At 43.3% G+C, this 21,639-nt stretch overlaps 1 protein-coding gene across 1 annotated transcript in view; it reads left to right on the forward strand.

Moving 5' to 3' along the window:
* Positions 1 to 21,639, forward strand: part of phlpp1 (PH domain and leucine rich repeat protein phosphatase 1) — a 53,659-nt gene that overhangs the window by 2,897 nt on the left and 29,123 nt on the right. The gene's annotated exons all lie outside the window — the stretch shown is intronic.

Genomic DNA, 21,639 nt, shown 5'->3' on the forward strand with positions numbered 1-21,639 from the left:
TATTTCCGCTGTGCCCACTGACAGACTAGAGGTAGAGGCAATACACACATACAGTGCGCGTGTGTGTGTTTGTGTGTGTTACCGTGAAATTACCATTATATGGGTATTCCTTGCCAATTAATTGGTGATAACTGTCATAAGTGCCCTCCATCACTATTGGCACTCCTTGTTAGGATGTGTTAAAACCCTTAAAATAAATGAACCTTTCATTTTTGAAGCATACTCTTAAATACCGAAAAGTATAAAGAGGTTGAGCAAAGCGAAATGGTCACAATTGCGCAGTTTTTTTTGGGCAAGAGACGTTACTATTAAGTGTTGACATCAGGGGCGCTAATAATTCAAGTCAAGTAAGATATGATAAGATATCCTTTATTCGTCCCACACTGGGGAAATTTACAGCCTCCAGCAGCAAGAATGTATGTAGAAAGGAGAAAGAGACAAAAAAAAACAACAAACATCTTTCAATTAAATACAATATGAACACAATGGATAAATCACAATACTATTTACAATTTTTCTTCACATAATTTAATTATTATTATTATTATGAGTACAAGTACAACTTTATTGTCAAACGCGGTGTATGTGCAACATACAGCACAGATGAAATTTCTTCCCTTTCAACCAGACAAGACAACAAGATGAGCCGCTGCGGGTGCCCTCGCCGCCATCAAAAGTACAGTTGCCATAAAATGACAAAATAACACAACACATATGACACAGACAGTCGTACAATCTTAACCACTTTTCCTGCATACACTTTGTTGTTTGAAACAGTTACAGATGAAAGAGGAGCAATTCAAAGTGTCCTTTTTACCAGTGGATCAAAGACGTCATTCTGAAAATGTGCATTCTGCTACAAGCTAGGTTTGAAAGCACAAGAAGCTGTCGCGTCCATTAACGAAAAAGAGATTGGCTCTCATCTCCTGTCCCATGTAAATCCGCTTCAAATCCAAGCCGCAAATAATAATAATTAATATTATTAAATGTATAAATCATAATTGTGGCAGACATGATTTGACGTCAAATAATATTTTCTGAATGTGGGATTTTTTTCCACACTGAATAAATGTAGAGTACTTCAATTAAAGGTTGGATTTTCTTCTTGAAAATTTTACTCTATCATTTTGAATTAAAAAAAAATCATTAGAAGACGAAGGACACATCTTGACCATGGTGCCAATGATTATGAAGAGCACTGTGTATACTGCAATGAACAAACAAATGTCCTGTCCGCTCAGGGTCTGTCAGGCACATGGCGACCGGGCAACCGAGTCACTGTTAATGTACTGTTTTCGCCCTGTTCTCTCGGTACAACCGTGTTCCCAAAACATGCATGTGAAGTACATCGACAACTTTAAATTGTCCATTGGTATGAATGTAAATTTTATGTCTGGATGTGCCCTGCCGATCACAGGAAACAAGTCCAGGGTGTATTGTCGGACTTGACCAAAAGTAAATTGAGATTGTTTTGGTCTACATCAGATTAATTCACAGGCCTCGTGCGGCTCACGGTTCATAGGTTCCCAAGCTCACAAGCTGAACTGCAGTATCCTAATAGTCCTACCACTTGTGACCAGTGGTTGCTGGCGCCCATTGGCGTACAAACAAAATATTTGGATCCAGGTTTGCAGTCGAACTAGGAGCAAATTGTGCCTCTCAGAAATATCTGTGTCTTCATTGTTGTTTGTGTTGTTTCTTCCGGGCCTCGGGTGCTATTGTCAGACCTCAGCCGCACACTGCGCTCCCATGGACATGCATGACATCACCACAAAGCCGCCACCGCCACAACTTATGGCGCTCCGACACAGGGGCCCTGTTCCAGCTTTCACCCCATTATCAACCCCCCATGAAAAGGTTCAATGCCTTTGTGGTTGGATGGAGAATAGGGCTGGGAGCAGCATGACCGGGGGTTGGGGGGGCGGGGGTGAGTGGTCTAAAACTCCCTCTGTGGACTCTGTGGTCATTGAGATGCTCTACAGAGCCTTTCCCACTGGCCTGCAGCAGCGCATCTGTCACAGTAACTAACTTCCTGCCAAGCCGGGTTAACGTGCTGTTGCATAGCTCGGGAAGCCTTCCCAGTGCCACTGTGTCCAGTCGCTGATGGCGCTTTGGGATGTGAAAGTGGGGTGGTGAGTGAATGTTTTACACGATGGGGACTACTCAAGTGATCCAACACTCTCCAGCTTCGTTTCTTGGGCCAAAGGTCATAAAATGTGACATTGGCAATGGCCACATGCACTCCCGCTCTCACGCTCATGAACACACACACACATGACACATCACTTGACGTGTCATGCTTCTTAATAACCGCTGTGAGATTTCCTTCATTGTGCCCCCACCGTTGTATCGTCGTGGGTTTCAGTGCAGGCACATAAGCCCCCCACGACTCCCTCGGTCTTGTGATAGCAAAGATCTCCAGGGATTTCCTACCAGCTACACTTGAGGGTGAACTACTTAGTTTGCTCCGCATCCAATGTCATGGGCGCGTCTGTCGATTCAGACCCAATTTAGTAGCTTTACTGTTTGGTTAAAGGATATGCATTGCATTCTGAATTTCAAACATTTCCTAGGGTGTTTTAATTTTATGCCTGTCACATGCTTTTGTTCAAATACCCCAAAGGTAAATGACATACAGTGCTTTTGACAGTCCGTGGCTGACGCAGTTATCCATCGCCATCAGGCAACACACACATACACAAGATTAACATTTATTGTGACAGTTGCACTTGGTGGAAACTTGCTGGAGTCAAGTTTGAGTGTTGGTAGTGTTTAATGGCAGATTGTGTTCATGTACAATGATCCCCATGTCAGAAGCAGTCTTCAAATAAAATGGGGAAAAAACTGCATTTCTGAGCGGGACGCCTCCACGTCCCATGTGAGACGGCTTAACTCCGGTCACCTGAGTACTCACTTAAGCAACCCCTCCCTCCTCTCCACTCAGCTCCAAGGCGACGGCACTCCGCACACGAGGCCTTAATGCTCATTCAGCCAAGCACAAAGGGACACCAAATAGCACTTTGATACGTGTGCGGGTGGGTGTCATTGCCCCCGTGACATCTGCCGTGCACTTTCGCATGTTGCTATGTTGAAAGCATGTGCGGAATGTTCACCGGCTTCTTAAGAATGTCAAGCACGTTTATTGTGGAGGGAGTGGGTTTTTTGGGTGGGAGAGGGGGGGTTCATGCCATTCTTACACATGTTGAGCTGGCTTTGACTGGTCGATCAGGCCAGATAGTGGAGACAGTCAACCTCAGCTGACTTTCTGGCTGACTCTCAGACGCAGCTGTCGCAACTGTAGACCTCGACCACACTAAAGGGCTCCTTGTCTGCACAGACCTTTGATACCGGAAGTCCAGTATGTATTGTATTATTGCTATGTGGCTCAATAAAAGCACTGTGCCTTTTTTTATTTTTTTACAAGCTGGATCTGACCACGCCTGATGCATTTATGTAGCAAAATTGGACACATTGGCCACAGCATAGGGCAGACAGACCTTCAGCGAGGCGTGCCAGGTCAAGCTTTGCTGTATGACCAGACGAAGGAGCTCACTTTTGCTCTGGCGAAACACAAATGCAAACATGTGCATGTACAGAGGGCCATCCCGGATCAAAGAGTCACTGTCCTCTTTGGCAGACTGACAAGTGATCCGCTCAGAGCGGCCCACACAGGAGCCTCTGTAGTGCCTCGCCTACTGCTTTATTTGTACTGAAGCGCAGGGGACACAAACGAACGGCCACATGAATATTCTTACATCCAAACTTTGTTTGTTTCTGCTCAAGAACGTAATGTAGTTTCAAAAGAGCCACTTTAGTTTGTTTTGGTTGATTGGGATTGAACACAGAACTCAAACTCACATCCAGTGTGGACCAAAGCAATTGTTGTGTGTTCTTGGTTCTGTTCCAAACAAATTAATCCCAATTATGTTTACATGAGAAAGCAATCGCAGCATGATTTACTCTAAATGAAAGTCCTCTCAAGAACTTGGGCTGTTTTCACACGAGCACCCTTAAGTTTATTTCAATTGAACTAAAGGCCACTTGGCACCCGATGTCATGTGTGATTCGGACCCAACCACCTGGCGTGTGATCTTTGTATGGTTCCAAACAATTTTCTCCCAGTTCATGAACGGTGAGAAAGTGATCGGAGCTCGATCCAGATTGTTACTCAAAGTACCTTTCATTCTGAAATTCACTCTCTTTAGTCAAACCTAAGTTCATTTACCACCCATAGTGTGATTTGTGCCATCAGGTGTAAACACAGAAATCAACCTCGGGTCACATGCAGACCAAACCAACTGGTGTATGGTCTTGGTTCTGTTCCAAGCATACTTGACGGAAATTATGGTGAGAAGGTGATCCAGCGTCAGTCTACTCAAACTGGCATAAAATCAGTGTGCTTCTACGGAAGAATTTGGGCCTCCTCAATCCAACACCATTTAGTCAAGTAGTTTGTTGTCTCGGTACTGTTTCAGACAGACTGAAGTTGGCCCCCTTCAGTTATTGTAACAAAGCAATCCTAAGTTTGACCATTTTCATCACAGCGCGTTTTAGATTTTTTTTTTTTAATTGACTTAAGTTCACATACTGTCTTTGTGTAGTCCACCTGTTGGTCAAGTGTGAACGTAGAATTTGAAGTCTGTTGTAGACCTAAAGCTATTTATTCCTGGTCTTGGGATGGTTGCCATTGAACTGACATGTTTTGTTTGCGAAGAGACAACATTCAAACAAAAATGAATCAAAATTCATTTTGACTCTAAAAAGCACAATAGATGTGTGTAGTTTATATGGGCTTGGCATTCGACCAGATTTCCTTGGTGAACTTCGGAAAAAAATCTGTCATCGGTTCAATATTCTTATTTTTTTTCCAAAGAAATGTGAGAAACATTTTTGGAATTTGCTGAATCCTTGTTTCGATACCACTGTCCGAATGAGACAAGATGATAAAGTGTGTCTGTCAAGTGAATTCATTCCTCCAATTGATTGACAATCAGTTAAATGATTTTTAGACATGAATGCTCTCTCTCAGTGCCAACTTCTCAAAATGTGTTCACTTTTGGTGCCAAAGTGACAATTAACAAATTACGGCTGGTTTGACCCCAATTGGTATCATGTTTTCCCAAGTAGAGCTAGTAAAAAAAAAATGAAACTTGCAAATGATTGAACCAATCATCAGCTTAGCATGACACCATACACGCTCAAGCCGCACGTGTTTTCACTGTCCCGTGGAGGATAATTGGCTTGCGGCTTGGCTATTTATGTGCCTGCTAGGAGCAAGACAGGATCATTTTCGCTCACTACTACTCACTCACTCGCTTCCTGTTTACATTCTTGCAATTTGTAAGAGAGGAGGTGTAACATCAGGTGGTTTGTTGTGATGCTTTTGGGCAACATTTTTTGAATCAAGCATTAGCGTTTTAAATTAGGAAAATGGCAGAGCACACCACAAAAAAAATGACACCAAAAGTATGAACATTAAAATAATATACATTTCTTGTTCCTATTTGCACAAAGGTGATATGCCAACAAGTTATGTTTTCATCTGAATAGCGTACAGGTCAGTGTCACATAGTAATGAGTTTGAAGACGGTCGATCTTTTACTCAACGAAGTAATGAAGCCAACTGTCCACTGCCTGGATGGCCCTATTCCAAAAACACTGTGTGTGTGTGTGTGTGTGTGTGTGTGTGTGTGTGTGTGTGTGTGTGTGCGTGCGTGTGTGCGTGTGTGTGTGTGTGTGTGTGTGTTGTGTTCTTGCAAAGGAAATCGCATAGTGATCCCGAATGCACCTTGGCACCAAGTTTCCCAAGAGGCCAAGGACCTTGAGTTCTTTACCAAGCCAACGCAGCGTGCTAAATTATTTAGATTAATTACCCTACCCAGCTTTGCAAACACTCTCATCTGGGGCACGCCAGCACATTGTGGCATTTTGCACCCTGCTCACCCCATTAAACTGGAATTGTTAGCTCTTAAATTGCACACTCTTGTAAAACTAATGCTTTGTTCAATTATTATTTTTTTTTATATGACCAAAATGAATGACCAAAGGTGAAAAGTAGCAGAGAGACCATCTATCGGTAGTTACAATTCATTCTGTCAAACCACAGCACCGTTTTTTTTTTAGCTCCTTGTGTGAAGTCCGTGAACGTTCTCTAAGATGCTTTCTGCGTAATTCCCGTGTTGTTTTACTTATGAGGTATGAGGAAAAAGTCAATGTGACACTAATAAAATGCAACGCTATCTGATCAAACCTAACTGATAATGACTACCGGTACTTTGTTTTTACCTGAATATTACTACCATTCGAAATGATATCCTTTTTTATTGCACCGTGATCTGGTATTATCCAAACATATTGCAACAGCAGCCATATTGCAGTGTTGCTGTGATGCGCATTTGCAAATACTGTAATAAGTTTGGGCTTTATTGCCTTGCACAGCCTGTGGTTGAATTTGTCCACACTTAATGAATGCACGTAATAGGTCTCCTTAAGACATTCGGCGTAATTAAAATTCAAATGAACACAAAATCAATATGGCCAAATGGCAACATGGAGATATAATACCGCACTGTGGTAATTGGAAAGCATGCAATGCTTTTCACCCGCTGCTGTCTCACTTATATTAATTAAGTTGCGAGTCGGCTACTTGATGTCTCTATTCCTCGTAGGCTGGAGACCTGTTCAAAAGACAACGGTGGTTCAATTACTCTAAAAGCTCAACTACGTCTTTCCGTTCTTACCTTGGGCTTTTTCTGCGGATGCGGGCTCCTGACCTGATGAAGGACTGTGCAGGGTTTAAAGGCTTAATGAAGATCCCGGCTTTCTACAGCCCACCTCGTTGGTCGCTGCTAAAACAGAGAGAGAATCACTCACTTTGTCATCTCTTCCCTTGTGTCTCTTTAACTTGTGCAGATTGGGCTCACGTTTGCATCTCCGTATCCAGCCTGAAGGAGAAGACTGTATTGTTTGGTCTTTTTATGAATACCCTCTTGGAAGGATCCCCTCGTGATTAAAAAGTAATTTCCCATCTGAAACAATGGATATAGAAACATTTGGCTCTGCAATAATAATACAAATATATGCTGTAATCATCATATATTTGTATAAACTCACTTCATAACTTTCAAAGAGAAAGTGGATTTTACTACAATCCACCTAAAGGAAGAGGACTAGATAACTGTACAGTGGGGTCCTTGGTTTCCAATGGCAATGTTGACGTCATCCGAATTAGAAATCAGATTTGTGATTTATCAGTAACGTCGAGTAAGGCACTTGCAAAGATATAACTAGCATAAAAAAACACATTGAAACCATAAATATAAAGCAGTGAAATGGAAAACAGCCAGGATGGTGGTCATTGATTAAGATAAGATAAGATAAGATATCCTTTATTCGTCCCACACTGGGGAAATTTACAGCCTCCAGCAGCAAGAATGTATGTAGAAAGAAAGCCTCTTCAGGTCTTTTCACTCCGCAAATCCAATGAAATGAATTTTGTTCATGTTCAAATTCTTTTTTTGAAATACCATTTTACTTAGGGGGTTTCGTGCTAAATCGGCAGCATCATGTCATGCTGATGTCCGTGTCCTCACCAGACATCTAATGGTCTTTCTAAACGCCCCGCCGCTGAGTCCTTATGTAATTATATAATCAGATTTCACACGTTCCAGAGCTCAAACTCAATATGCTCACATCCCTCTGCACTTATTTAAGTTTTTCATATTAAAGTGTGTGCGGGCAACAAAGTGAAATAGTGGTTAAGCACTTCTGCCTCGTACATGCATAGGTTCATTGAAGATTCTTTAGTGTGGAAGGCATATTCACTATTTAAATCCTTCACCATACATACCCATCCAATTTATAAGAACACATAGACCGGGGTTCGGCAACACGCGGCTCCAGAGCCGCATGCAGCTCGTTAGCGACATCTAGTGGCTCCCTAGAGCTGTATAAAAAAAATGTTTGAAAATGGAAAAAGATTTTGATAGTAGGCTAATATAGCTCAAATAATATCGCTACATGTTGCAGCTCTGAAAAAGAAGAGCTGTGGTGTTGGTTTTTTAAAATGCACACTTTATTTATGCTTTTAACAGTCTCGACAAACCGACATGTCTGCTCCGACTCCGTGCCTTCTCTCTGCTCGTTCGACTCGAGAGGCGTTCAAAGACAGCCTCAGAAAAACGGAAATGAATGATCACGTCACTGACACGAAGAAAAGCAAAAATAATCCACCAAAACAAAAAATCAAGCGAGGAAATTACAAAATAAATTCTATGGGGGCGTTTGCGAACACACAATAAAGGAATGAATAACATAAACAATTCTGAGAAAGTCCAGTCTCCTTCATACTTACAGCATGTGTTTTCTTCATTGTAAGTTTTATATTAGGTTTTAAGTCTTTTCTGTTGAATATAGATTGTTTTCTTGGCTCCAGACATATTTGTGTTTTGTTGTTTTTGTCCTATATGGCTCTTTCAACATTTTGGGTTGCTGACCCCTAGACGAACAACCTTTCGTGCTCACACGCACACCTAGCGAATATTTTGTCTTCCATTAACCTGTCGTGTATGTTGTTGTAAAGTGGGAGGAAACCGGAGTACCCGGAGAAAACCCACGCATGCACGGGGAGAACATGCAAACTCCACACAGGAAGGCCGGAACCGAACCCTGCACCTCTGCACTGTGAGGCCGACGTGCTAACCAGTCACCCACCGGGTTGCCCTTCAGTCATAATATTAAATAGAACTCTTTTCTGTTTAATATAGATTGTTTCCTTGGCTGACATCCTCCCTCAGCCACTTCTTCCCTCGCGCTCCCATTCTCAATTTCTCCCATGATCGATTTCTACCCCGTCCCTCGATGCTCGCTTTTGCTCCTTAGATCTTCTCCTCGCGCACACCATCTGACAGTTTGCATTTGTCTCGCCCTATCTCTCTATTGCATCTTGCTCTTCAGCCAAACAATCACTGGCCACCTAAAAAAAAAAAATGATCAAAGATATGAGCTGCTGGTCCTGCCTCCCACGGCCGTTCTTCGTTCATACACAATGAAAGTTTTCCATATAAGGAATTGCAGATTGCAAATTGACTACAGAAAAGCTCTCAAAGTCCGTAATTAGAAGTATGGGAAAACAATGTCGAGTTTTTAGCCCGAATTTAAGTGTTTAGCCTTGAGGCTGACTTCACCTCTGTTGGTAGTTTATGCCATTTGTGAGTAGCATTAACAGCTCAATGCTGATGCACCTTGTTTGCCTTGAACTCTGCGCTCGACTAATTGACCCGAGTCTACCGACTGCAAAACCGTAATAGTTTCATATTCCATGAGCTATTGCAGGACACAAATCGAGAAGCGACTGCTTGCGGTGAGTGTTTGGACGCTTGGTCGAGTCTCAAAAGTTATGACAAGGAGAAGAAGTTTCAGCTGTGATGTATGAAGACACAACATTGTATGTAAGCTAACAATGAGCCTCTCTTCTTTCATTTCTTCTTCGACCCTCAATCTTTTTTCCATATATCTGGATGCCTTGTGACACCGGGCTGCCTCTCACAGCTTCTTTGTACGATGACATGTGTGGAATTTCTGAACCTGGATGGCACAAAATTTCTTGAAATTCAACAAAAAGAAGACAGAGGTGATATTGTTTGGTCCCATTGGCCCTTGTACATTCCATCCTGTAGACTTGGGCCCCCTGTCTCCTTATCTTAAGTCAACAGTCTCAAACTTGGGCCTTAAACTGGACGGTGATTTCAAACTCGATCGGCAAATTGGTGCTGTTGTTAAATCCAGCTTCTTTCACCTTAGACAGCTGGCCAAAATAAAACCTCTCCTCTCACATGAACACTTTGAGACAGTAATTCATGCCTTTGTCACATCCCGGCTCGATTACTGCAATGCCCTTTACTTTGGAGTCAGCCAGTCCTCCATTAAGCGCCTTCAGCCGGTCCATAATGCCGCTGCTCGCCTCTTGACTGGTACTCGTAAGAGGGAACATATAACTCCTTCTCTGGCATCCCTTCACTGGCTCCCCATTCATTTTAGAGTTATCTTCAAGATCCTCCTCTTTGTTTTCAAATCTCTGAATAATCTCGCGCCACATTTCCTCTCTGAGCTCATCCGCCCCTACACACCTGCCCGGCGCCTCAGGTCTGTGGACCAGTCTTTGTTAGAAGTACCAAGAACTAATCTGAGGCTCAGAGGGGATCGAGCCTTTTCTTTTGCTGGTCCCTCTCTCTGGAATGACCTCCCACTGAACATTCGGCAGGCCTCCTCGCTGCCCATCTTTAAAGCCCTCCTCAAAACTCACTTGTATTCTTTGGCATTGGAGTTTGCTTAGATTTGTTCTTGGTTTTACTGTTTGGTGCTTTCTACCGCCTTTATTACCGATTTGTCTTACTATTTATTGTGCATGTTAAATTGCTCCATGTGCAGCACTTTGTATGCAGCGATGTCTGTTTGAAAGTGCTCTATAAATACTGTTGACTTGACTTGACTTGATTTGGGGAGGAGAGTTGCAATTGTGGGTGGAGATATGGAAGAGAGATGCTGGAGTCTTTTTTTCCCCATCTGCCACCTGTCTGCCATATAATAGTAGATGGCTCCACTTGTGAAATTCATGAAAAGTGTACCCTTTCTGCCGGGGTCACAGAATATTTTTGTCCCTGAGCTGAGCACCGGCTTCCCGCCTAGGCTACATGCAAGAAGTAGGGGTGAGGATTAGGGGTATGTTGGGGGTGGGGCGGTGGAGGGGGGGCGCTCGCCGCCGCTGCTTTGATCAGCTGCTGCACAGCCTAATACAACGCAACATCTGCAGCGCTCGCCATCAAAGGGGGGGAACAAAATTACAATTAGGCAAGACAAGTGCATCAGTACCTCTGGTGCTATAATGCCATTCCACTTCAATATATTTTCCAACGGCAGGAATGTAACTGAATGTAAAAATAAAATAATCAATAGATTCTATCACTGCAGAAACACAAGCCCAAATCGATGCTTAGCAACTATCCATCCATCCATTTTCCGAACCGCTTAATCCCCACTAGGGTCACGGGGGGTGCTGGAGCCTATCCCAGCCGTCTTCGGGCAGTAGGCGGGGGACACCCTGAACTGGTTGTCAGCCAATCGCAGGGCGCTTAGCAACTAAAGGTTGTCAAAAGGGAATTCACCAAATTCTCCTACTGTTTTTTTTGTCTTGTCTGCACATAGCGAGATGAGCTTTTTAACTCATTCACTCCCAAAGACGTTTTTAAACGTCTTCTCAGACTTGGTCTAGAATTGGCTGGTACTGAACAAGGTAACGGTAGTTTGCCATGTTTCTCTGGACTCAGCCCTGACACAAGATGGGAAGGGCAAGGGGGTGGTGGTGTTGGTGGGACAAGCTTGTTGGTCTCAAATCACCTAGTTCAAAGGTCATCTCCTTCAAAGAATGCTGTAATACTGGAATGACACTTCCTCATTGGCCAGCGTGTGAACGGAAACACGAAAAGATGAAGCAAGGAGGGACTTGGATGGACATGCTTGCTATTTTAGTGCCATTGAGGTTTCTGATACTTATTATAAAAAATGAAAAGGTAATTCTCACGAGGATGATTTGGACGCGGGTCATAAAATGTAAGCACTATTTTGCCTTAGTTCATAAAAATGCAGCGTCACGCCTGCAGTGACACACTCCTCAAAAGTTGCTGACATTACTGTATTAAAATGCTATATTTTAATGCCACAGGAGTCACGGATAAGACTGGCTCATAAATAATCTCAAATTCGATTTTTTTCTTTGTTATATGACACGTTAGCTGTAGTAACTCATCCGCAGAGATTTTTACAAGCCCTTTCTTATATAATGGCCTGCATGTGTAACAGGTGTATGCTGTCATTATGTAGAAAGCATGTATCTGCAAACTTCTTTTTATTATTTTATCTTTTATCATTTTATTATTTTATCATTCATTCATTCATCTTCCGTACCGCTTGATCCTCACTAGGGTCGCGGGGGGTGCTGGAGCCCATCCCAGCCGTCTCCGGGCAGTAGGCGGGGGACACCCTGAATCGGTTGCCAGCCAATCGCAGGGCACACATAGACGAACAACCATCCACGCTCACACTCACACCTAGGGACAATTTAGAGTGTTCAATCAGCCTGCCATGCATATTTTTGGAATGTGGGAGGAAACCGGAGCACCCGGAGAAAACCCACGCAGGCCCGGGGAGAACATGCAAACTCCACACAGGGAGGCCGGAGCTGGAATCGAACCCGGTACCTCTGCACTGTGAAGCCGACGTGCTAACCACTGGACTACCGGGCCTACCCCATCCAAGTACTAACCAGGCTCGACCCTGCTTAGCTTCCGAGATCTATTTTATCATTATTATGATAAAAAAAAAATAGAGCAGTACTTTGTTGTTAAGATTCACCTTTATAGGTACCGCACCTAATGTAGTGGTATTTTCGGACCTCTTCAATTGTACCCTGTTTACGGTTTCATAGTCACATTTCAAAGTCCCGATTTAACATAGTTTTCCAAATTTGCTGACTTTGCTTCCAACGAACACCTTTATAACATAAACTTCACTATAACCACTCGCTATTTCTCACAAAATTGTGAAAACTGTCGCCGCGACCTCGGTTCTAAAGAAAATGTACAGTGCGGGATTCCCCTCCGTTGCTTAGCAATGCTATTGATCGGCTCGTAATTCCTCAGGCACGGCGCGGTCCTGTGCACATAGTCTGATAAACGGAAGCATATCTCGCTGTCCGTGAAGGCTGAAAATGTCTCTCACTTTCAAACGGGAGTCTCCAAGACGATGCTCAGCCGAAACTACGAATTGGTAATGTCAACGATTTCGACAACCATCCGTAACGGCAACAAAATCATGGCACAGTTTGAGGCCAACAGACTGAAAGATGATCGTAAACGGCTTTGGGGCGCGGCACATGCTGAACTGGAGAAAGCACTTTTTCATTTGCTGACTTAATGTTTTCGGAGATGAAATGGGAACGCCACAGCTGTTCGTTTCATGTCTCATAAAATAATTTTTGTCTTCGTGCTGTTTGCTCGTATCTATAATTGCCATGTTTATACTGGATTAGATGTTCACCTTTTTGCATCTATAAATGTTCATACTGTATTATACATCATAGTTGGTGGCCATTGAATTGAAAATGGTTACAACGAACTACCGTTATAACGTACAGATTTGTTACGCCCCTCGAGGTACGTTGTAATGAGGTTCCACTGTATTGATGTCATAGTAAAGGTCATAAAACCACCCGACACAGTTTTTTTATTTCCCGAGGAGAAAAAGGAGATGTCTCTTTGAGGTCTGGATGACACGATATATCCATTTACAGTTTATGGTGAAGCTCTCTGGATTATTGTGTTTAGCTTCTCCAAGACATTACAGAGAGTCATCATTTCATGAAAGAGTCCAATTCCAACGGTTGCAACATAACCTGAGTTTGTATGCAAGTCGCAACTTGCCGAACTCTGTCACTAACCTACTGTAATGCACCGGTAAAGTCGTCATTATTGTTCATGTGTTTGAATACCACTGTGAAGCCGCATGTATAATCAGTCAAATGAAATTCTGAGCTTGCTTTCTTGCCGCATTTCAATATATTCTTATTCAGCATGCAAACGACGGCATCATTTTACCTTCATAAACCGCTACATTGGTGCCCTCTCAAGTAGAGAAGTTCTTTCAATGGCCTTTGTCTTATTCATTTCAATGATGAAGCAGTTTGCTGTGGAAGGAAATGGCTCCTTCACATGCTATTGACAGTGACAATCAGCCTCTTGCTGAAGGGTACAGCATTTCCTTGATTGAAAGCGCAGTGTGAACCAGCAATCAAAACACTTCAACAACAGCTTACGGGTGGGACTAAAACCCACCGCATTTTGAATGACCAATCGACTGACTGTCCCGCGGTTGCCGGCCGTGTGCATCTTAAGAATCCTTATTGATGCTCATTTACTCACCTTACATACAATTTTTTTATCGTTTTAATACTGTAGATGTGTTTTTCATGCAGATGCTGTATTTACCTTTTACAATTTTATTTTTTACTATTTTAGGTTAGTAATGGACTACATTTACATGCAGTCGATATACGGTTCAAGGTCAAAATTCTGTTTTCTGAAACATTTCAGGATAACACGTTTACATGCGTGACAGTTACCCGGTAATTGTGATCACGTGGAATATCCTGATCTTAACAATTGACGTACGGATAAGCTCATGATGCAAATAAACATCATTTGCGCTTCTTATTTTCTCTCGCCAATAAAACACATTATGTTCATGTCACTCACCACAGAAATTAAGAAGTGAGGTTCCTTCACACTCTAAAACAGCACCAAAATTCAGGCCTCGGAAGTTCTTGACTGGATGTAAATGGAGTCTAGACTATGACACATTCCGACTTGTATTATGTCAGGCTACGTAACCGTAGTTAAGGACTGAACTAGGGTGTAAAACCTCAGACCCTCTGTACAGTTGTCCTCTCCATTTCATTTGGGTGGATTATATTAAAATTGCAGTTACTAGAAAGAGTTTGTTGCCACTTGTTTGCCATGAACTTTACTGGGCCACTTCCTCTCAAATATCCCTCATTACAGAAAGAACTTTTTCTCTCCGGTGCCTTTTTTCCCCCCCGCTTGTCCCTCTAGCCGACTGTGCCCCCCCCCCCCCCTCCCGTCTCTGTGGCACGCCGTTCACATGGCCCCGGCATGTGACACAATGGTAAGCCAAAACACCCCGGATGCCCGCCTCAGCTCTCCACTGTTCCAGGCCTTGTTAATTTTTAAACAAAACAAAGGGAAAGGCGGAGGGAGGGCCGTCAGGGCCACGGGAATGTGCAACAACATGGCAGTGCCCGTTCATTCACTTGTCGTGTTCCTGTGCATCATTGACGGGGAGCGTAGCCCTTTAAATCTCTCTCACTACCCTCCTTCACTCCCCGAAAGCCCTTTCTCTCCACTCTGAGCTGGACTGATTGTAGCTTTAACCACAGATGTGGGGTCTGATTACTCAGCACCGTGCCCTTCTACAGGATTAGAGAACAACTGAATTGGTAGCAGCAGTTACCAGATTGCAAATGCTCACTGATGCATTCATTCCTACACCAGACTATCCCGTAGCGCTTCCGCAAATAATAAGAAATACTGTTTTGCGTTATCGACCCTCCTCCTGCAGCGAAGCAGCATTTCCCATATTTTCATGACCAAAAGTCACCCTCAACAGTATTAAATTTTCGCCAAAATGGACAGGGCGCCTAATAATCCGGGTCGTCTTGTGTATGCACCGAGTTCCAAAATCTGTGAATGCTGTTGTGTGACTTCGATGTGGGGTCAGCTTGACTGATGTTGTGCCGACAGGCTGTTTATATATAGAGGCAAGCATGCGGACGTTCAAGTTGGAAGTGTGGGCGTGAAAGCGGTCGCTAAAGGCACGCCTCCAGTAGGTGTATATAATCTCTAGTACACGGGTGCCCATTAGGTAGATCCTGATCCACCGGTAGATCTAAGACAGGTCCCAAGCAGATCCGAGGAGTGTCGAGAAGAAAAAAAACAAACTACCATTTTTGTGTCTTTGAACATCTCAGTAATATATTTTTTCTGTTAATATACACTACACATGAATAATCTTATCAGTCTCATTTTCACAAAAAAATATTTAAAAAATTAAATAAAGCAGGTAAACCTTAAATTTACAGTGGCGTGTGATTACATCACCGGACGTTGTTAGCGATCAGAGCTGTTGCGCTATATCTTTTATCGTCATGATTCTCATTCAGAGTTTGCTTCGTGTTCAATTCACAGAGGGCACAAGCAAAGAATAGAAATCTAGGAGGGCCCAGGGAACTTTAAAACGGTACGTGTGAGCTACGATAGTTAACAGGCTGCAAAAGTGCGTCGCATGCCTCCATTTCAGGCTGTTTCTCATCATGGCGTGCACGCGCGCGTCTGTGTGTGTTTGTGTGCGTGCGCGCGTGTGCGCGTGCGCGGCTGTAAGGGTAGATCCCGGGAGGTTAGTTGATGGAAAAGTAGATCTTCGATCCAAAAAGTTTGGGCACCCCTGCTCTAGTATATATATTGTGCAAAACAACATCTCAAAAATGGCACCTACGAAGAGACACGCTTCTGAAGCTATCAGTTACGCGGAGGACCATGTGAATCGAGTGGCTGCGAGAGCATTCAAGATCAACTAATCCCAGTGTTCTTTTTCGAGCCAAGGACACATTTCTTTCATTGAAAAAAATCCCACGGCACACCACTAGCTGAAAATGTGAAAAAAAGCTTATTTTAACAATTAAAATGTTACGTTGTTATTATAAGGGCTCTCTCATTTACCTTTGCGGATTTTCTCATGCTTGTTTCTACGTGTGTTTACGCAGGCGAACAAAATACTCCACATTTTTGTTTCGAAGTGAAGTGTGTTTTGTTTTGAAGCTGGTGTTTAAGATTACTTGGGTCCAAAGCGCTGTTGGGAGAGCTTTTCACCACATACCAAGCACAACGGAGTCGGTTCTGTTGCATCTCCGATAAAAGAAAATCCAAACTTTGCTGGACGTCTTTGCTTTCTTTTGACCTTCACTCATATTAGGACCTTCTGCCTTGGGTCCGGATTTTGTCCAAGGTCCAGTTCAGAGTCAGCATTTGTCCTCTTAAAAAAATAAAGAAATAAAATACCATGCTTGTGTGCAACCCTATTTTTCAGGCTAGTGTATGTTTTACAATGCCTGTGTCCAATAATACAATTTGTCATGTGTATGTGTTAAATACGGAAATAGCACCTGTAACTGACACTACGTAGTGCCTTTTAATACGGTGCACCACATGGTCGTGAAAATACAGTAATCAAAAGTTTCACTAAGGTAACTTGGACTTTGGTAGATTTAGCTCAGCTCCACGTGCACTTCACACCGCCTGATATTGAATGGCATCAGACGTTAAGTGCAAGTGATAACCAAGATGTGTTCTTTGGTGTGTCTCTTGGGAGACGTGCAATTTAAAGTGAGGATCAAGGCGATTTCGAGGCCTGTTGCTCGCATTTTTAAGAACAAGGCGCCGCAAATCAACAGTTGATCAGAGAAAAGATTGCCTATCAGTCTGGATTCAACAAATTGTTTTTCGAAAGAAATGCTGCCTGGATGGGCATGTTGCAGACATCAAGTTGCACACAATATCTATATATTTTTTTCCAATTTCTGGATTCTGTATGGACAGATCGTTTGTTATGGCTGAGTTGTCAGTAGCCTCTTCTCACAGAGAAAATTGGTGGAGCTGGAGCACAAGACCCAATATTTATTTTTTCCATTCATTTTATGCAGAACTCAACAAAGTTTGATTGTGCGCAGTGACATGATATGACATTTCGTGACATGATATGTGCGACGATGACGCTGACGCTGAATACATCCTGGAAATTCTTACATGGTTTGGGCTTCAGGAATTTGAACCACCTTATAATTTTTACTGTGGTGAATGACTTGTGAGTCAGGTTATACAAACAACAACACAATTTTTGTTCCTCCTTTTTTTGTTGTTTTTTTGTGTCACACAACAGCATGTTCTGCCCAATTCACAGTCACAGCATCTGTGGCTCAGGCCGACTTCAGTGTTACCTACACACATAAGGATTTGAGAACATACATTTTAAAAAGATTGCAGACACCGACGGTTTTCCAAGCCGATTGGGCAGTGACCATGATACGCCACACCACAGGGTAATTGCTCGAAATGCCTTTTTAGAGTCATCCAACAATCTGTTGGATGCTTGGGGCAGGCCAGCAGCATTTTTGGTCTACCTGTTTACCAACACAACTCCACAATCACATATTCAGATGTTTATTGATTGCATTGTGCATGCACAAGAAATTTTATTACTTTTATACCAATGTTGTCCATCCATCTTTTTGTCACATCGTTACGGCATGAGGAGGCAGAGGCTTTTGGCAGCAGCACAATAATTCGGGATTCTTTTATGTGCATCCCCTGATGCGTCTATAATTAGAACATCTATTGACGATCTCACTATTTTCTGCTGTCTCACATAGACCTTTGAAACGGATTTGCAGCTATGGTCTCTAACCTCTGCGGATGAGAAAAGGTGCACTATATTTAGACTCATGGTGCTTTCAAAAAATCCTACTACAGTATATTCTCATGGTGACAGACACAGCAATGACTTTGAATGGAAAATCTTCTCCGTAATTTTCAGCTGGCATTATTCATGCAGTGGTACAAATGAACAGGGAAAAGCAGGGCCTCAAAACAAGTCGGGAGTCCCTGCCCGATTTGTGATTGAAATGAATGTGAGCTCAGTCGCACGCAAACACAAAGTGTGCATGCGTTGCGCCATGAACGGCTTGAACCTTTTTTTACAGGCACAACATCCAACGCTCACTCGCTTCCCAATTAGCCTTCTCATCTCGCCTCTTCAGTCCGCGTTTCAGAAGAGGGGGTGTTGTCAGCCCCGCTCCAATAGCGCTGTGTTCCCTTTATCCCTTGCAGCGCTTCCCCAAGGGTGCGGTGTCTGTCGGTGGCGTTTGAATGCTGCACCACACAGAAAGGGTTACGTGGCACTTGATCTGAAGATGACAGTACATTTTCTTTTTCGTGCCTTCTTACGAGCTCCCGAAACATTAAACGGGAGAAGGTGCTGCGCCTTCAAGGGGGAATAAAAGCACTGCACATACAGCCACGCAGGCCTTTCACTTCCATGCTATTCCGCCACTTCAGAAAATGCGGAGGCTGAGGTGACATAGTGATGAGTGATGAGCAACTGGTGCCCTGGGTGATGAGGTAATGTGTGTTTTTGAGAAATTCTAGTGCTACCCGCTGATTGGCCTCAACTCACATGACAGGGGCTCCTAGGATCACGATGGCTCTGACCTGTGACATTTTGATGACATCACAGCACATGAAAACAGGCTCACGTACCAGTACTTCCTGTTTTCACTTGTTTTATATTATATATATGGCTGTGATGGGTTTTCTTTCCTTCAAAATGCACTGTATCATGACCTAATTACTACACAAGTGCAGTTAGGGCAGTGTTCCTTCGCTATATCTCCATTCATCGTTCGTTCCCTCATAATATTGCAGATTTTTGTGTGTGTGTGTCAAACATTTCTGCCTATCACCAAATCCGTGCTTCTCATTAGAATGGATGATTTACTGCATTTTTTTGTGTGTGTGTACTGTTAGCATATAGTTCAAATTCAAGTCAACTTTATTGTCAAATGTGCTACATTTGCAACATACAGCACAGATTAAATTACTTTCGTCTTTCAGAATCAGAATCATCTTTATTGGCCAAGTATGTAGAACACACAAGGAATTTGTCTCCGGTATAACACGCTGCACTAGTATCATCGTAAACAACAAAGTCATTGAACCATTTTAGAGTAACCAGTAGTTTTGTAGTACCATTTTGTGGTGCAAGAAGAGTGACTACGTCAGTGACTGTTTAAGGAGTTAATGGCTAGAGGGAAGAAGCTGTTTAAGTGTCTACTGGATTTGGTGCGCATGGATCTGTAGCGTCTGCCTGAGGGGAGTGGCTGAAAAAGGTGGTGGGCAGGGTGCGGGGGATCCAGGAGGATTTAACCACAGGAGATGGAGAATATAATTATTGGAATGACCTCGCAAGTGGGAAAGGAGATGCGCAATGACTGTTGGCCTTTTTAGCCGTTTGTTGAATGTTGGGAGAACGATACAACACAAATAATGACCACATGAAAGCAAGAGCTGGTGTCAGCCACAGCTCTCGCCTGACAATCGTACGTAGATTTGTCAAATGCCAGTGACACCACCCCTCAAGGTACTGCCTCTCACAACACAAACATTAAAATAAGGCTTTAGCTTGATGAAAAAAATACAATGCAATCTTTATTTATAAATCACTTTAACAACACCTGCAGCTGTGGCAAGGCGCTGAACAGAACATTAAACATAAAATCAGCGAATAGGTGAATTTTCAGCAAACTTCCATCGTAAACCTCGGACCCCTGTCAGTGGAAGAAAATCAATGGATCTCATTTAACATGCTGTCCATTTAGCATGCTAATATGTCTGTCAGATCTCATCAAGTTAGGTTGTAATTAGTAGTGCTTCTGTCTGGGAATGTATAGCTAAAAGAAGCTCTAGAAGTGTTCACTCATTGATTTTGCAATGAAAAACATGAACACCTTTGCAGAGCTCTGTGCTCTGATGTGCGATATTTTGCTCAGCAAGTAGAAGATGTGAAAATGCCACCGTTTATTTATTTTATTATATATTTTTTGGAAGCAGTGAATATCAATTAATCAAGCGTGTAATTGTTCTTGATTACATTTCTCCGGCTAAATTGGTCACCTGTTCTCTCATTTAATTCGGACCAGCTTGGGCAACCACTGAGGTCACAGAAGCCGTCGCAGCGTGGGCTTCTCTCCATGCTGCCGGCTGATTATGTGTGCTCACATGTAAGCGGGAAGACCGAGGGCGAGCGCTGCATCATTCGTGTGTGTGTGTGTGTGTGTGTGTGTGTGTGCGTGCGTGTGTGCGTGTGCGTGTGTGTGTGTGTGCGTGCGTGCCTGTGCGCGCGCGCGTACGCACTTTGTGTCTGGATGGCGCTGACCCGTAGTTGTCAACCGCACACCCGTTGAGTGCCACGGCGCCGGCTTGCGTTGGGCGCCGCTTGGGGATAGGTGAGCCATTCTCTGACTACTGAGGACACGCTCACAATAGTTTCGTACTTTACCAGTCTCTTTACCTTCGTCTTCTTGGAGATCAGCTGGAATTGTTGAACACAGATTGCGCACCGAAGCACACGGATGCTTAGTGACATGTTCCCAAACAGTTCCCAAACCGGGTTTTGTCAGAGTAAAAAGAATGAGGTCAGGCTGTGTGTATACTGCTTTAGAAATAGTGGCTGACACATGAAACCAGTGAGGCTTTAAATATGAACGGAGGAAAAGAGGGGGAGGAAAATGGATAGCAGCATCTCTACACGCTCATATTTTCAATTTGAAGGCATAAGCAATGAGTCTTTGACACAGTGGAGACTTGTTCTGCGTGTGTGTGTGTGTGTGTGTGTGTGTGTGTGTGTGTGTGTGTGTGTGTGTGTGTGTGTGTGTGTGTGTGTGTGTGTGTGTGTGTGAGAGGGAGAAAAGAGGCGCACGTTACATAACAGGCCACCCTGGCTCTCCGGCCCGCTTTCCAACCACACAACAGTAAGTCACTTCACGTGTACATGCATTTGCGAGTTTGTGTATGTGAGTACAAGTGCTGCTAATTCATCTTTCACAAGTAGGCAAGTGTGCACATTGACAACTTTTAACTTTTGAGCTGATTTTACATGACACAGCATTACATCAAGACTCTTGGTGTTTGTCAGTGAATATACACCCAACCTTTTTGCTAGCAAGCTATATACACATGTATATACTGTGTGTGTGTGTGTGTGTGTGTGTGTGTGTGTATATATATATATATATATTTGTATTTTGAATTTGTAGTGTTGAATCAGCCTGCCATGCATGATTTTGGAATGTGGGAGGAAACCGGAGTACACGGAGATAACCCACACAGGCACATGGGAAGAACATGCAAACGCCACACAGGAAGGCCAGAGCCGGAATCGAACCCTACACCTCTGCACTGT

Source organism: Hippocampus zosterae, chromosome 15 (assembly GCF_025434085.1).
Source record: "Hippocampus zosterae strain Florida chromosome 15, ASM2543408v3, whole genome shotgun sequence".
In the NCBI taxonomy this organism is placed as follows: Eukaryota; Metazoa; Chordata; class Actinopteri; order Syngnathiformes; family Syngnathidae; genus Hippocampus; species Hippocampus zosterae.